The following is a 16,000-nucleotide window of genomic DNA, read 5'->3' as shown; positions in this document are numbered from 1 at the left end:
TTTTTTTGTAAGAATTTTTCATCATTCGTTTTCTAGTTTTCCATTTCAATTTTAATCATTTAATGACTGCTGTAACTGCTGTAAAGCATAACTCTAAATGCTGTGATATGGCTGCCATCATAATAATGTACAAAAAAAAAAAAAGAAATAAAAATAAAAAATTGCTATGAGAAAAATAAATAAGATTAAGAAAAAAAAAAAAGCCACACTGATCCTGGCATCTAAAGAATTACGGGGGCTTTATGAGACTGTGTCCTTAAAGGGTTAAAGAGTGTGTAAACATTTGCAACACTGTTTATATTGCCCCAATGCATCTGAGAAATTACCGAAATGTAACACTGCAAGTTGAAAATAATAATAATAATAATTATATATATATATATATATATATATATAATAAATTCCACGGTATTGTGTATGCAGCTCCAATGCAGGCTCATGTGGTCCTGGTCTGACTGTGAGGCTGAGGAGCAATGTTATATAGATACAAACCCCATGTGATCGATACGTACGGGTATGGCAAGAATTATACCGCACATAATACGCGACCTCCAAAGTAACTGCAAAGTACATTCCAAAACCTAATAAAAATGCAAAGTCACTTGATAAATATAGTTGTAATGCTGGGGGGGGGGGGACAACTGGATGTTTATAGGGGTTTATTACAATCTATACAGATATACAAAGGGGAATTCTAACATATTAACCCTTTGAGGACCAAAGGGGCATATTTGTCCCATGTTTTAATTGCCTAATACAAGCAAGGGAAGGGAAAAAGGGTTAAGGGAAAGAGATAAAAGGGAGAGGGGAAGGTGATAGGAAGTGTTCTCTCTCCTTCTCTCTCCTCTCTTTACCTCTCTCTCTCTCTCTACTATCTATCTCATATCTATCTATCCATCTCATATCTATTTATCTATCTCATATCTATCTATCTCATATCTATCTCATATCTATCATATCTATCTATCTGTCTATCTATCTCCTATCTATCCATCTCATGTCTATCTATCTCCTATCTATCTATCTATCTCCTATCTATCTCATATCTATCTATCTTTTGTCTATCTCATATCTATCTATCTATCTATCTATCTATCTATCTATTTATCTAAAACAAAAAAGGATAAGTTGTCCAGCACATACTGATACCAAACTACTGCATAGACCCGGCCTACAGGTGCACGCTGCTGGGCTAAACATACATACACAGGAGAATACAGCAGCACTCTGCTAGTACAAAGATACAGATAAAACATGAAATGCTATATTGCTACAATGCAAAGAATGAAAAAGTTGAGGCGCTTCGCTCACCATTTGGCCAAATAGTTTGGTTCATCCCACCGCGATAAGGTGACCTCATTGGGACAGACCCTACACTGTGAATGTGCCTCTGTGCAGTCAGTTACCAGGCTTGTAAGGTCTGGAACATCCAGCACCTTATAAGATGTGTGGGGTGCAGGAGCCAACATGGAGGTAGGGTCCGTCCCAACAGGGTCACCTTATCACGGTGGGACGATCCAAACTATTTGGCCAAATGGTGAGCAAAGCACCTCAACTTTTTCATTTTTTGCATTGTAGCAATATAGCATTTCATGTTTTATCTATATCTTTGTCCTAGCAGTGTGCTGCTGTATTCTCCTGTTTAGATCTATCTATCTCATATCTATCTCATATCTATCTATCTCATATCTATCTATCTCATATCTATCTATCTATCTCATATCTATCTCATATCTATCTATCTCATATCTATCTATCTATCTATCTATCTCATATCTATCTATCTATCTATCTATCTATCTCATATCTATCTATCTATCTATCTATCTATCTATCTACCTATCATCTCTCTCTCTATATAGTCATCCTGTAGGTAACTTATATATTAATCATCCACATAACCCATCCATTGCCCACCCCAAGACACCTCCATAGCCAATGTTGTTGAATACCGTCCTGTAGGTGGCGTCATTGCATTGGAATCAGTTCTTCTCCTTTAAAGGGGTACTCCAGTGGAATTTTTTTTTTTTTAAATCAACTGGTGCCAGAAAGTTAAACAGATTTGTAAATTAGTACTTATCAGCTGCTGTATGATCCACAGGAAGTTGTAAAGTTCTTTCCAGTCTGACCACAGTGCTCTCTTCTGCCACCTCTGTCAGTGTCAGGAACTGTCCAGAGCAGGAGAGGTTTTCTATGGGGATTTGCTCCTGCTCTGAACAGTTCCTGACATGGACAGAGGTGTCAGCAGAGAGCACTGTGGTCAGACTGGAAAGAACTACACAACTTCCTCTGGGGCATACAGCAGCTGATAAGTACTGGAAGGATTAAGTTTTTTTTAATAGAAGTAATATCTGTCACCAGTTGATTTAAATAAAAAAAAAAATGTTTTCCACCAGAGTACCCCTTTAAAAGGGTTCTCCACCATAAGGTCATTTAAGTACGTACCTGGCAGACAGTAATAGACATGCTTAGTAAGGATCTGCGCTTGTCTTGGGGCTAAATGGCTATGCTGTGAGATTACCATAATACTGTGGGTAGCTTTTTGTGAACTGGTATTTCCTGTTTGAGTTTTCTTCTTTTGACTACAAATCCCATAATTCCATTTTCCTCGCTCCCACACATCAGCCACCCCACCCATTGAAACATAAATGAGCTGCATCCATTCAAAAGACCTGTGTTTTTCAATCAGGGTGCCTACAGCTGTTGCATTAGTTGCAGATTGATCTCTCTCCCACCAAGCGATCCCTCCACCCATTGAAGCAGACAGGCTCCCTGTCATCAGCTGACTAGTGATGTCAGGTCTCGGCCACATTGCAAGCTGGGAAAAATCTGAGACAACAGTCATTTTGTATGCTGGTAAAAATAAATATTGGGGTGAAAATCACAGAAGAATTGTGAGAAAACAGTCACACACAGGTACAGACACTATATTGTGAACTATACTAACTTTACAGCCCCGGTAGCATAGTCACATAAAAAATAATTATTCCTGGAATACCCCTTTATTGACTTCTCAGGCCGGGGCTTTTTGTTGTCACTGTGTTCCTCACCTCGGGGTCGGCTTTATGACTTTACAACAGATGGAAATTAGGAATATCCCGCCTCCATTCCCTTCACTCAGGTGTGAGGCTTATTCACATTGATATTTACGGCTTCAGACAGGATGAAAGCAAATGAGTTGTTGAATGAAGCACCACGTCTGGCATCGGACCGCTCCATGACACTCCATTCCACTGTTCCACCATTTAAAGGGGTACTCTGGGCCTAAGACTTCTTATCCCCTATCCAAAGGATAGGGGATGAGATGTCTGACCGCGGGGGTCCCGCCGCTGGGGACCCCCGCCATCTTGCATTCGAAACCCACCTCTTTGGGCTGCAAACAGCTCACAAACTGCCAGGTGCCGACCATGTGGCCGGAGTATCGTGATGTCACGACTCCGCCCCCCCCCCCCCGTGTGACGTCACCCCCCCCCCCCCCCCGCCCCCGCTATGCAAGTCGTCACGCCCCCTCCCATAGACTTGCATATTCATCACTACGAATTTATATCACTATATTCTAAATATTCCCGAAATCACGAAATCGCGTTAAAAACTCGCATTTAGAATATTCGCGCTCCACACTGATGGCGGTATGAACCTCCACCCACTTTGAAGTTGCTTAGATTGGGTTCACACCACGTTTTTTTGCCATACTGTTTTCGATCAGTTTTTCTAAAGAAAACCGTATGGCAAAAACTGAAGAAAAAAAACGGATGGAACCGTATGGGAAAAAGTCAACCGTAAGCGTTTTTAAACCGTATACTGTTTTTTTAAAAAGTGCATACGGTTCCGTCCTTTTTTTTTTTTTTTTTTTTTTAAACATACGTTTTTGAAAATGTTATTTAAAATAAATAACGTTTTTTTTTATTATTTTAACTTTAGGATGCAAATGCACATGTGCAAAGGAAAAACCGTATACGGTTTCCCGTATGGAACCGTATACATGTGCGTTTCCCATTGACGTCCATCTTAAAAAAAAAAAAAAAAAACGTATGCAGTTGCAATACGGTTTTTAACCCGGAGACAAAACTGTGGTCAACCACGATTTTGAGTATGGGGGGGAAAAAAACGTATTGCAAGCAAACCGTACGCAACCGGATGCATAGATTGTTTGCCTATGTATACGGTTTGCCTATGTATACGGTTCTATAATGAAAACGTATACGGGAACCGTACTTGAAGAACGTGGTGTGAACCCGGCCTTACAAAGAATTCATTGACCCACTGACTTACAGTAACACTATATACAATGACAGGACAGCTGTGGGGGATATTTTTGCCCCCAGCACTATTGCGGATCCTTACAGGACACTTAGTTGACAAGTCGGAGAAGCGAGGGCGGCGTGGAGTCCACTCCTCCATGTGTTGGCTTCAGCTATTGACAGCTTGTGAGTAAGGAAGGGGAGGAGGGGGGAGTGAACGCCTGTGCAGGCAGGGAAGCTGAGAACCTTCTCTGTACCCAGTCCTAAGTAGCCCCTGGATGAGGAATCCCCATGCTGTGAGTGCTGTGCCCAGGGAATGGACTGACCTACCTGATAGTAATATGGGGGATCTGATTACATGGACTGACCTTGTCTGTGCTGGAACAGCCGAGCTGTGAAGACTTACAGGACCGGCTCTGCTGCATCTGACGGGACCATCCAGGGACCTCATTACTCTGTAAGGTAATAGGAGGGTGACACCATGGTTACTGGTGCACAACTACAACTCCCAGCATGCCCCGACAGCCAACAGGAGTTGTAGTTTAGCAACATTTAGAGGTTGGCATTTTTGGGACCACTGGTGTACAGAACTGAAATTATTGCTACTGTTGCAAAACTACAACTCCCAGCATGCCGGGACAGCCAACTGCTGTCCAGGCATGGTGGGAGTTGTAGTCTTCCAACACCTGGGGTCCACATTGGAGTCCCGACATTATAACTACGGTTGCAAAACTACAACTCCCAGCATGCCCAGACAGCCGTTGGCTGTCTGGGCATGCTGGGAGTTGTAGTTTTGCAACATTGGAGGTCCACAGTTTGGAGACTGCTGATGTAGAGTACCGACAATATTACTACAGTTAAAAAAAAAAAAAAAAACACAACTCCCAGCATGCCCAGCATGTGAACCTCCAATGTTGCAAAACTACAACTCCCAGCATGCCCAGACAGCCAACGGCTGTCTAGGCATGCTGGGAGTTGTAGTTTTGCAACAGTAATTATAATGTTTAGACTCTAAAGCGGACCTCAGATGTTGCAAGACTACAACTCCCACCATGTTTGGACAGTAGTTGGCTGTCGGGGCATGCTGGGAGTTGTAGTTTTGCAACATCTGAAGGTTTGGAGACCACTGGTTTAGAATACTGACATTATTGCTACAGTTGCAAAACTACAACTCCCAGCATGCCCCGACAGCCAACTACTGTCCAAACATGGTGGGAGTTGTAGTCTTGCAACATCTGGGGTCCGCTTTAGAGCCTCAACATTATAACTACTGTTGCAAAACTACAACTCCCAGCATGCCTAGAAAGCCGTTGGCTGTCTGGGCATGCTGGGAGTTGTAGTTTTGCAACATTGGAGGTTCAAAGTTTGGAGCCCACTGGAGGTCCACTGTTTGGAGACTGCTGATGTAGATTACTGACAATATTACTACTGCCCGGGCATGCTGGGAGTTGTAGTTTTGCAACATCTTACGGTTTGGAGACCACCGGTTTAGAATACTGAAATTATTGCTACTGTTGCAAAACTACAACTCCCAGCATGCCCAGACAGCCAACAGCTGTCCAGGCATAGTGGGAGTTGTAGTCTTGCAACACCTGGGGTCCACATTAGAGTCTCGACATTATAACTACTGTTGCAAAACTACAACTCCCAGCATGCCCAGACAGCCGTTGGCTGTCTGGGCATGCTGGGAGTTGTAGTTTTGCAACATTGGAGGTTCACAGTTTGGAGACCACTGTTTGGAGGCTGCTGATGTCGAGTACCGACAATATTACTACTGCCCGGGCATGCTGGGAGTTGTAGTTTTGCAACATTGGTGGTTCACAGTTTGCAGACCACTGTTTGGAGACTGCTGATGTCGAGTACCGACAATATTACTACTGCCCGGGCATGCTGGGAGTTGTAGTTTTGCAACATTGGAGGTTCACAGTTTGGAGACCACTGTTTGGAGACTGCTGATGTCGAGTACCGACAATATTACTACTGCCCGGGCATGCTGGGAGTTGTAGTTTTGCAACATTGGAGGTTCACAGTTTGGAGACCACTGTTTGGAGACTGCTGATGTAGAGTACCGACAATATTACTACTGCCCGGGCATGCTGGGAGTTGTAGTTTTGCAACATCTGAAGGTTTGGAGACCACCGGTTTAGAATACTAAAATTATTGCTACTGTTGCAAAACTACAACTCCGTTGGCTGTCTGGGCATGCTGGGAGTTGTAGTTTTGCACCATCTGGTGGACCACAGTTTGGAGACCACTGGTGTAAGCGTATTAGCCCTCAGATTTGAAACGCGATACAATGTATAAACCCGCACCAATATCCAGAGCCAAAATGCTTGTTACAATTGTATCCAGCCTGGTACATAAACCTGCACTGCTACATTGTAACAAACCATCAGGACTAGATACAAAAGAATCCATATAGATGCTGCAGAGAGCGTCTCGTCACATGTATGTCGCAGAAATAATGTGTGAACAGAGCCCAACAAACTGCCAGAGGGGAGATGCATGAAGTCTGGACAGGTTTTCATCCTATAATAGGAATGTTTCCATTCACTGACAGCAAGCAGAGATACTGAAAACGGCAAGGAACGGAAACACAAAGTTAGAAACACAAAGCTTTATTTAAAGGGGTACTCCGGTGGAAAACATATAGATATATATTCTTTTTTAAAATCAACTGGTGCCAGAAAGTTAAACAGATTTGTAAATGACTTCTATTTCAAAATCTTAATCCTTCCAGTACTTATCAGCTGCTGTGTACTACAAAGGAAGTTGTGTAGTCCTTTCCAGTCTGACCACAGTTTTTAAAAACAATGAGAGGTGGGGGGGGGGGGGATGCTAAGAGTTGTAGTTTTTTAACAGCTGGAGGCACACTGGTTGGGAAACACTGGTCTACACACACATAAAAAAAAAATTAAGACAGTTTTGATTTTCAGCAATTAGGTCTCCACATGACTTTGTTTGTTTTGAATCAGAAATAAAAAATATCTGTTCTATTGTAAGTTTAATTTAAAAGGATATTCTGGAGGGGGAAGAATGTCTGCGAATCAGATTTGTAAATTACTTCTATCTAAAAAATCTTAATCCTTCCAGTACTTATCAGCTGCTGTATGTTCCAGAGGAAGTTGTGTGGTTCTTTCCAGTCTGACCACAGTGCTCTCTGCTGACACCTCTGTCAGTGTCAGGAATTATCCAGAATAGGCGCAAATCCCCATAGAAAACCTTTCCTGCTCTGGACAGTTCCTGACATGGACAGAGGTGTCAGCAGAGAGCACTGTGGTCAGACTGGAAAGAACTACACAACTTCCTCTGGAGCATACAGCAGCTTATAAGTACTGCAAGGATAAAACATTTTTTAATAGAAGTAATTTACAAATCTGTTTAACTTTTTGGCACCAGTGAATGGAGCCAAATCGTAATACCACACACAAACTGAGGACAGGGGTGGCGCTGTTTTCTTATGTGATAAAGTGATGGCATATCAAGAGGATGAGCAGGGGGTCTGACTGCTGATCCTGACAACGATATTAATATTCCATCATAATATGACATATAGGGGGGACACAACACTCAAGCCCCTTTTAAGCATCTGTCAATGTAAAACTTGACCAGTGTTTCCCGCCTTGTCCAGGACTGCTGGGAGTTGTAGTTTTGCATCAGCTGGAGGCACGCTGGTTGGGAAACATTGGTCTAGACAGCGGTTACTAGAGAGGTGCCCTTTTAGAGTGTAGTCATGCTAAGTGGTAACGGTGCGGCTTCGCTTAAAAGAGGAACTCCGGTGGAAAACATATTTTTTTTTAAATCAACTGGTGCCAGAAAGTTTGGTGTTGTCCACAGTGCTCTCTGCTGACACCTCTGTCCGTGTCAGGAACTGTCCAGAGCAGCATAGGTTTGCTATGAGGATTTTCTCCTGCTCTGAACAGTTCCTGACACGGACAGAGGTGTCAGCAGAGAGCACTGTGGACAAGACAAAAAAGAAATTCAAAAAGAAAAGAATTTCTTCTGTAGCATACAGCTGCTAAAAAGTACTGGAAGGGTAAAGATTTTTTTAATAGAATTAATTTACAAATCTGTTTAACTTTCTGGCACCAGTTGATTTAAAAAAAAAAAAAAAAAAAAAATTCCACCCGAGTACCCCTTTAATGACCGACACGTGCATTTTAGTCTTCTTAGATGCCGCAGTCCACTTTAATTGCGGCATCTAAAAGGTTAATGCCAGACATTAGCCTTATCAGTGATTAGACGGATGGGTGCCCACCAGGTATGAGGCGTGCTCAGGTCATACATGTATACCCTTCATCCTTAAAGGGGTACTCTGCCAAAAAATATCCATAGAATAGGGGTTAAGATGTCTGATCATGGGGATCCCGCCACTGGGGACCCCCGCGATCTCTGGGCCGGCAGCGGCGGTATCCGGAACACGTCACAACACATACCCTCCATTCATGTCTATGGGAGGGGGCGTGACGGCTACTATGTAGCCGTCACGCCTCCTCCCATAGACATGAATGGAGGGGGGCGTGGCGGCTGTAGTCACCAGTCATCTGGCACAGAGAAGAGTTCGCTCCGCGCACGGATGACTGGGGTGCCGCGGCGGGACCCTTGCAATGAGACATCTGCATAATTTATCATTTGCATGAACATTTGCGCAATTTTTTCATTTTCTTCGCTCAGTTTTTCTGGTAGGGGAATTGTGTGTAATACATTGTGGGAGTTTTTAAAAAAAACAATGAGGGTGGGGAGGGGAATGCTGGGAGTTGTAGTTTTGCAACAGCTGGAGGCACCCTGGTTGGGAAACAAGACAGTTTTGATTTTCACTACTTAGGTCTCCACATGACTTTGTTTTAATGTTTTGAATCAGAATTAAAAAAAATATCTGTTCTATTTTAAGTTTAATTTAAAAGGGTATTCTGGAGGGGGAAGAATGTCTGCGAATCAGATTTGTAAATTACTTCTATATAAAAAATCTTAATCCATCCAGTACTTATCAGCTGCTGTATGCTCCAGAGGAAGTTGTGTAGCTCTTTCCAGTCTGACCCCAGTGCTCTATGCTGACACCTCTGTCTATGTCAAGAATTGTCCAGAGTAGGAGCAAATCCCCATAGCAAACCTCTCCTGCTCTGGACAGTTCCTGACCTGGACAGAGGCGTCAGCAGAGAGCACTGTGGTCAGACTGAAAAGAACCACACAACTTCCTCTGGAGCATACAGCAGCTGATAAGTACTGGAAGGATTAAGATTAAGATTTTTATATAGAAGTAGCCAACATTTCCCAACCAGGGTGCCTCCAGCTGCTTCCAAGCTACAACTCCCAGACATGCTGGGAGTTGTAGTTTTGCAACAGCTGGAGGCACCCTGGTTGGGAACACTGGTGTAGATTATGAATTTCAAGTAGAAACAAAATTAGCAAAAATAAATAAATTCTAACAATTCTACATAAACAGATAGAAAAAGAGACATAATAAAAGCCCCACGTGCGGCTGCGCAGGCCGATAGTATCACCGCGTAACGTCTTCGGAGAAGAAATAAACCACATAAACACCACAAGGAAACTTGCACTTGTGGTTTACATTGTGATTGAAGCCAAAAGCAGGAAAGAGGCAAAATAAACAAAGCGAAGACACAACAAAAAGAACAGGAACACCCGCCAAAAATATCAGGGTTTGTAAGGGTTTTTATTTTAAGGAACGGCATCGGGGGTGGGGGGGGAGTTGTAATGCATCAGAAATTACACATGTGATGCAAACAGGTACTCGCCCAAATATTGTGAAAATATGTCTTAATATGTACCCCCCAAAGAGGGCTGTGGAATTTGTTGGCGCTACATAATAATAATAATAATAATAATAATAAATGAATAATAATATAAAAAATATATAATAATAGTAAAAAGGATTATAATAAGAAATAATAATAATAGTAATAATCATGCAAATGTTATTATTTTATTATTATTATCATTAAAATAATTAAAGTAATAACAATAACAATAATAATAGAAATAAAAATAATAATATCAATAATAATGTAATTATTTAATAAGAAAGAAGTGTTATTATTAATAATAATAATAACTGTAATAATAATAATAATTATTATTATTTCTGTTATTAATAATTATTGTTATTATTTTTATTATTATGTTTCATTTTATACGACCAGATATCTGTCACCCTGCACAGTACAGCGACATATAACAGGTCCAGATCATCAGTACTAGGAAGTATAATAAACACATATTATTAATAGCCAAACCGTACACACTTGTGAGCGTCAACAACAGCTTGGACCTCTCTCAGATACATGAGATCATATCCCCGATCCCTCACAGAACCAGAAGAACAACCACGTCCAAGACTTATGAGAAGAATCCGAGGGGAAACTGACACTGTGTATAGAGAAGACTGTATACATATGACATGTCCACAGTGTGCATAGAGGGCAGTATTATAGTGGTTATATTCTTGTATACAGGAGGCAGTATTATAGTAGTTATATTCTTGTATACAGGAGGCAGTATTATAGTAGTTATATTCTTGTATATAGGAGCAGTATTATAGTAGTTATATTCTTGTATATAGGAGCAGTATTATAGTAGTTATATTCCTGAATATAGGGAGCAGTATTATAGTAGTTATATTCTTGTATATAGGAGCAGTATTATAGTAGTTATATTCTTGTATAGAGGAGCAGTATTATAGTAGTTATATTCTTGTATATAGGGGGCAGTATTATAGTAGTTATATTCTTGTATATAGGAGCAGTATTATAGTAGTTATATTCTTGTATATAGGAGCAGTATTATAGTAGTTATATTCTTGTATATAGGAGACAGTATTATAGTAGTTATATTCTTGTATATAGGAGCAGTATTATAGTGGTTATATTCTTGTATATAGGAGACAGTATTATAGTAGTTATATTCTTGTATATAGGAGCAGTATTATAGTAGATATATTCTTGTATATAGGAGCAGTATTATAGTAGTTATATTCTTGTATATAGGAGCAGTATTATAGAAGTTATATTCTTGTATATAGGAGGCAGTATTATAATAGTTATATTCTTGTATATAGGTGCAGTATTATAGCAGTTATATTCTTGTATATAGGGGCAGTATTATAGTAGTTATATTCTTATATATAGGAGGCAGTATTATAGTAGTTATATTCTTGTATATAGGAGCAGTATTATAGTAGTTATATTCTTGTATATAGGAAGCAGTATTATAGTAGTTATATTCTTGTACATAGGAGCAGTATTATAATAGTTATATTCTTGTATACAGAAGCAGTATTATAGTAGTTATATTCTTGTATATAGGTGCAGTATTATAGTAGTTATATTCTTGTATATAGGAGCAGTATTATAGTAGTTATATCCTTGTATATAGGAGCAGTATTATAGTAGTTATATTCTTGTACATAGGTGCAGTATTATAATAGTTATAATCTTGTATATAGGAGCAGTATTATAGTAGTTATACTCTTGTGTATAGGTGCAGTATTATAGTAGTTATATTCTTGTATATAGAAGACAGTATTATAGTAGTTATATCCTTGTACATAGGAGAAGTATTATAGTAGTTATATTCTTGTATATAGGAGGCAGTATTATAGTAGTTATATTCTTGTATATAGGAGCAATATTATAGTAGTTATATTCTTGTATATTGGAGCAGTATTATATTAGTTATATTCTTGTATATAAGAGGCAGTATTATAGTAGTTATATTCTTGTATATAGGAGGCAGTATTATACTTGTTATATTCTTGTATATAGGAGCAGTATTATAGTAGTTATATTCTTGTATATAAGAAGCAGTATTATAGTAGTTATATTCTTGTATATAGGAGCAGTATTATAGTAGTTATATTCTTGTATAAAGGGGGCAGTATTATAGTAATTATATTCTTGTATATAGGAGCAGTTTTACAGTAGTTATATTCTTGTATATAGGAGCAGTATTATAGTAGTTATATTCTTGTATATAGGAGCAGTATTATAGTAGTTATATTCTTGTATATAGGAGGCAGTATTATAGTAGTTATATTCTTGTATATAGGAGCAGTATTATAGTAGTCATATTCTTGTATATAGGGGCAGTATTATAGTAGTTATCTTCTTGTATATAGGAGCAGTATTATAGTAGTTATATTCTTGTATACAGGAGGCAGTATTATAGTAGTTATATTCTTGTATATAGGGGCAGTATTATAGTAGTTATATTCTTGTATATAGGGAGCAGTATTATAGTAGTTATATTCTTGTATATAGGAGCAGTATTATAGTAGTTATATTCCTGTATATAGGAGGCAGTATTATAGTAGTTATATTCTTGTATATAGGAGCAGTATTATAGTAGTCATATTCTTGTATATAGGGGCAGTATTATAGTTGTTATCTTCTTGTATATAGGAGCAGTACTATAGTAGTTATATTCTTGTATATAGGAGCAGTATTATAGTAGTTATATCCTTGTACATAGGAGCAGTATTATAGTGGTTATGACTTCTAACTGGAGTTGCCCTTTTTCATATTCCCTTTGTTGGACTGTAAGTTGCATTTTGCAGGTTTTTATCCCATATTTTCTAGTTGTATTTCACTCATCGTATGTCTCTTAGCGGTCGTACAGTAGTCGCCAGGAATGCAGTATAAGAGAGAAACCTCTATTCAGGCGGAGCATAAAAGCGTGAAGAATAAATGGTAAATGTGTCGGTGGAGGGAAAGTCCTGAAGGGCGACATCTCTCATAAAGGATCTGACTGGATTTATTACAATGATCTCTGTTTACCTTTCCTGAGAACCGACCCCGTGCAGCGCGCCAGAGGTTGTGTAATGTGCTGCGCTGAGCCAAAGGACCAAACACTGCGCACATTTATTTCAGCACAATACAGTCCAGGCAGACGCTGTACATGTCAGCGGAGTGTTCACACACAGGATCTGCTGCAGGTTTGATGCTCTGTTCAGTCATTTAGTTACATTGATATCTGTAGAACAGACGATACACATACAATAATGAAATATCAGTAATATTAAGGGTATGTATACTTTTGCAACCAGACCTTTTTTTTTTTTTTACCATGGTGACTAAGAATTTTGTTGCGGCACCTAGGTTTTTGTCAGCCCTTGCCACACTTCTGCCTCCGTTCCTGTGCTGATCCCTTGTTCTGACACTGATCAGGTGACTGCCACAGCCAATAAATGGCCTCAGTAGTCGCACTCCATACTCAAAAGGAAGAGTACTATGAGGGGAACACTTATGATTGGGACATTTAAGGGTTGATGAGGGGGACACTAATGACTGTGACACCGGGGGGAGATAAGACACTAATGACTGCCACACAGGGTAAGATGAGCGGACACTAATGACTGTGACACTGGGGGAGATAAGACACTAATAACTGTGACACAGGAAAAGAGGAGGGGACACTAGTGACTGTGACACAGATGGACATAAGACACTAATGACTGTGACACAGGGAGAGAAGAGGGGACACCAATGACTGTGACACAGGGAGAGAGGAGGGGACAGTAATGACTGTGCCACAGGGAGAGAGCAGGGGACAGTAATGACTGTGACACAGGGAGAGAGGAGGGGACACTAATGACTGTGACACAGGGAGAGAGGAGGGGACAGGGAGAGAGCAGGGGACACTAATGACTGTGACACGGGGACATAAGACACTAATGATTGTGACACAAGGAGAGAGGAGGGTACATTAATGACTGTGACGCAGGGGGAGAGGAGGGGACACTAATGACTGTGACACAGGGAGAGAGGAGCAGACAACTAATGACTGTACATGAAAGGGTTAATTGGATCTGCTGTTTCCCGCATGCACGAGCCGTTACTGCTCTGACCCATCAGTCCCCAGCAGAGACACCTCTCCAGCACAGTGAGGAGGAACCAAAGAGCTGTCCTGAGTTGCACAGGGGAAGACTTTGCCGACCGGACCAAAACTATAAGTTCCCTGGGCGCTGCCATATTGGAGGTTACGGCGGCTGCTTCCGGCACCGCTGTCTTCTATCAAGCACCCGAGTCAAAAGACCAGAGTTCATCTAGTTCAACCTATAACCCTAATGAGTCCATACTGAGTTGATCCAGAGGAGTGCAAAAAAAAAAAAACACCCTCATACTCGAGGTAAAAATTCATCCACGACTCCAAATATGGCAGTCAGAATAGATCCCTGGATCAACGTTTTGTCCCTATAGATCTAGAATCCATAACCTGTAATGTTATTTTCCAAAAATGCATCCAGACCCCTTTTAAATTTTTTTACAGAGTTCACCATGACCACCTCCTCTGGCAGAGAATTCCACAGTCTCACTGCTCTTACAGTAAAGAACCCCCGTCTGTGCTGGTTTAGAAACCTTCTTTCCTCTAAACGTACGGTCCCTGATATATTTATGCATAGTTATTAGGTCACCCCATAGCCTTCTTTTTTCTAAACTAAATAACCCTAATTCTGATAATAAGACTACTTGGCTGCCACGCTATTTACTGTTTACACAGAAAATAAACCGTTGGCCAACCTGAACAATGCCAAGTTGGGTGCCATCGAACATCGTTAGCCAATAAGATTAGCCAATTACAGTTTCACTATCAAGTACAGAAGTGGCAAATGGAACATCAATGCCGATGTACTGTCTCGGATGACCCCCGGCGAAGAACCACCTGTCGAAGACGTGTGGGAGGACGTGGAGATGCCCCCAATTTGTCATGGTTCGTGAACCAAAATGTTGTGACCGCCCTGATGGATGGTGAACCCACGTCCAAAAAGGTTAAAGAAGACCTGTACACCTGGAAGACTTTTCAAGTTGAAAGTTGAGTCATAGGGGATCTGTTGGACTACCTTCTGGCGAAAAAGGTACCAACCTGTCTACGCCGGGCCCAGTGTGACTATGAGCTGAAACGTCTGTGGTGACAGAGGAAGCAACTGTTTGTGCACATAGGGGTGTTGTGACGAAATTCTTTGGATCCGTTTTTTCTGGTGATCTACTTAATCAGATTCTAGTTCCCCAAAGATATGCGGCGATAGTCCTCAATGCATACAATGATCAGTTGGACACTTTGGAGTCCACAAGACTGAAGCTACTGTCTGGCGAAGATTCTATTGTATCGGAATGCGGAGCGACATTGAGAAATAGTGCAGTGAATGTGCTGTCTGTAATTTCCCCAAGAATGTGTGCAAGGAGAGCACCCCTCCATTCCATCCAGAGTGAAAGGCCTAACCAGTTGGTCATGATAGACCATGTCAAGTTGTCTCATACCCGGTCGGGATACACTTATGCTCTCACCATGGTGGATGGGTTGTTGTTGTCCCCGTCAAAGATCTTACAGCCAAGACAGCGGCCCAGATGTTCTACTCCAATTGGGTGCAAACCCTTGGGTGTCCAGAGTCTGTCCTAATGGACCGGGGAACAACCTTTGAGGCCCAACTCTTCCAAGAGCTGTGTCAATTCCATGCCTGCAAGAAACTCAGGACTACTGCTTATCACCCCTAGAGGAAAGGGCTCTGTAAGCGCATCAACCAAGTCTTTATCCACATGTTGCGAGCCGCCTCTGTCAAGACAAGAAGAGTGGCCCGACTGCTGCACAAACTATTGGAGATCTATAATAACAAAGTCCACTGTTCTACGGGATACACCCCTTTCTACTTGACGATGGGTTGCCATAGACAGCTGCCTAAAGACCGAACATTTGGGCTCCAAGCCCCGTTCATCAACTCTCTGCAAGCCTCCCTGGAGTGGGTCTCT

The 16,000-nt window shown here is 41.0% G+C and overlaps 1 protein-coding gene across 2 annotated transcripts in view; it reads left to right on the top strand.

The window, feature by feature from the left end:
- The first annotated feature begins 4,529 nt into the window (after positions 1-4,529).
- Positions 4,530-16,000, top strand: part of P2RY6 (pyrimidinergic receptor P2Y6) — a 110,421-nt gene continuing 98,950 nt past the window's right edge. The window contains exon 1 of one of the 2 annotated variants that reach the window (XM_056561225.1): positions 4,530-4,698. The gene's annotated coding sequence lies outside the window, so the exon portion shown is untranslated. Of the gene's footprint in view, positions 4,704-16,000 lie in introns of both variants that reach the window. The other variant, XM_056561226.1, reaches the window with a different exon arrangement.

This window comes from Hyla sarda, chromosome 2, assembly GCF_029499605.1.
Source record: "Hyla sarda isolate aHylSar1 chromosome 2, aHylSar1.hap1, whole genome shotgun sequence".
NCBI lineage: Eukaryota > Metazoa > Chordata > Amphibia > Anura > Hylidae > Hyla > Hyla sarda.
This window is presented reverse-complemented; position numbering and strand designations above follow the sequence as displayed.